The following is a 2,281-nucleotide window of genomic DNA, read 5'->3' as shown; positions in this document are numbered from 1 at the left end:
AAATGCTTTTCAATTTCATGGTCTTATAGCTCTAAATAATCAATAAATGCATTAAAAATAACAAATGAAGTCAGAAAGGGTTGTAAATTGATGATGTGGCTTTGAATGGTGCATTTTGAACACAGAAAAACTATGGATTTCAAATAAGTTCAAAAAATTGAAATCCCTTTGTAACAGACGAGTTTCCGTATGAAACCCTAATACTGCGAAGGAGATTGTCTGTTTTGTACACGAAGTGCATCCAGTTTTGGTCGTAACCCTCTATACTTTCTTGCACATGCTACGTGGGTGAAATGATGAGACCATGCCACCTTGGAACCTTTTCAAAGTTCATTTCAAATGCTTTTCAATGTCATGGTCGTATAGCTCAAAATAATCAGTAAATGCATGAAAAATAACAAATGAAGTCAGAAAGGGTTGTAAATTGATGTTGTGTCTTTGAGTGGTGCATTTTGAACACAAAAAAACTATGGAGTTCAAACAAGTTCAAAAAAATGAAATCCCTTTGTAACAGACGAGTTTTCGTATGAAACCCTGATACTTCGGAGGAGATTGTCTGTTTTGTACATGAAGTGCATCCAGTTTTTGCCGTAACCCTCTGTACTTTCTTGCACATGCTATGTGGGTGAAATGATAATACCATGCCAACTTGGAACCTTTTCACAGTTCATTTCAAATGCTTTTCAATTTCATGGTCTTATAGCTCTAAATAATCAGTAAATGCATGAAAAATAACAAATGAAGTCAGAAAGGGTTGTAAATTGATGATGTGGCTTTGAATGGTGCATTTTGAACACAGAAAAACTATGGAGTTCAAATAAGTTCAAAACAATGAAATCCCTTTGTAACAGACGAGTATCCGTATGAAACCCTGATACTTCAAAGGAGATTGTCTGTTTTGTACACGAAGTGCATCCAGTTTTTGCCGTAACCCTCTGTACTTTCTTGCACATTATATGTGGGTGAAATGATGATACCGTGCCAACTTGGAAACTTTTCAGAGTTCATTTCAAATGCTTTTCAATTTCATGGTCTTATAGCTCTAAATAACCAGTAAATGCATGAAAAATAACAAATGAAGTCAGAAAGGGTTGTAAACTAATGATGTGGCTTTGAATGGTGCATTTTGAACACAAAAAAAGTATAGAGTTCAAATAAGTTCAAAAAATTGAAATCCCTTTGTAACAGACGAGTTTCCGTATGAAAATCTGGTACTTCGAAGGAGATTGTCTGTTTTGTACACGAAGTGCATCCAGTTTTTGAAACAAAATAATATAAACTTTAATGAAATAGATAAGTAGAAACAAAAGAAAAAAATAAACTTTAATAACATAAATAAAATTTATGAAACTAAAATTATCAAAGTATTTTCTGTTCAAAACATTATAAGCAACCTCTAGTATTATTGAAACTAAAATTATATAAAATTGATGCAACTAAAATTATCAAAGTATTTTCTGTTCAAAATCATTAAAAGCAAAAAGAATTTTCATAAATAACTTTTTTTGTTAGAAACTTTAATAGCAAAAAGAATTATCATAAAATAAAATTAATAAGTAATTATAAACAAAATAAAATAAAATAAATAAGTATTTTGTTGTAAGTAGAAACAAAACAAAATAAATAAAGCAAAAAAGAAAACAAAAAAACTGGGAAAAAATAAAAAAATTCCACCAACTGGGCCACCACTACTTGAATACGACTAGAAACCCATCCATGGGCTAGGATTCAGGCCCGCAGAAGGCCCAGAAGGCCCAGAAGGCATAGCAGTAACAATTAGGCCCGTAAGCCTGGAATGGAGAGGAGCTCGAGAGGGGTGCGGCAGTGGGGCTTATAAACCACTGCGCGCCCCTCTCAACTAGCGAGGTGGGACTAAACTTTGGCCGCAACGCGGGCAGCACAGGGGCCTTTGGTCCCGGTTGGTGGCACTAACCGGGACTAAAGGGGTGCATTAGTACCGGTTCATGGCACCCACCGGTACCAATGCCCCCCCTTTAGTCTCGGTTGGTGGCACCAACTGGGACCAAAGGCCTCTGCTTCCCATCATTTGGGCTGCTGAAAAGAGACCTTTGGTCCCGGTTGGTGGTACCAACCGGGACTAAAGGGTGGCATTGGTCCCGGTTGGTGCGAAGAACCGGGACCAAAGCCTTTGCTATATAAGAAACACTTAGCAGTTTCTGCAAAAATCACTTCTTCTCTGCCCCGACGCCCCCACGTCGCCCCTCGTCGCCGTCGCCGCCAAGCCCTGCCCCGACGCCGTCGCCCGCGCCCTCGCCCGACG

The sequence above is a fragment of the Triticum aestivum genome, chromosome 3B, assembly GCF_018294505.1.
Source record: "Triticum aestivum cultivar Chinese Spring chromosome 3B, IWGSC CS RefSeq v2.1, whole genome shotgun sequence".
Classification (NCBI taxonomy): Eukaryota; Viridiplantae; Streptophyta; class Magnoliopsida; order Poales; family Poaceae; genus Triticum; species Triticum aestivum.
The sequence above is the reverse complement of the archived record's forward strand: the minus strand, read 5'-3'. Positions refer to the sequence as shown.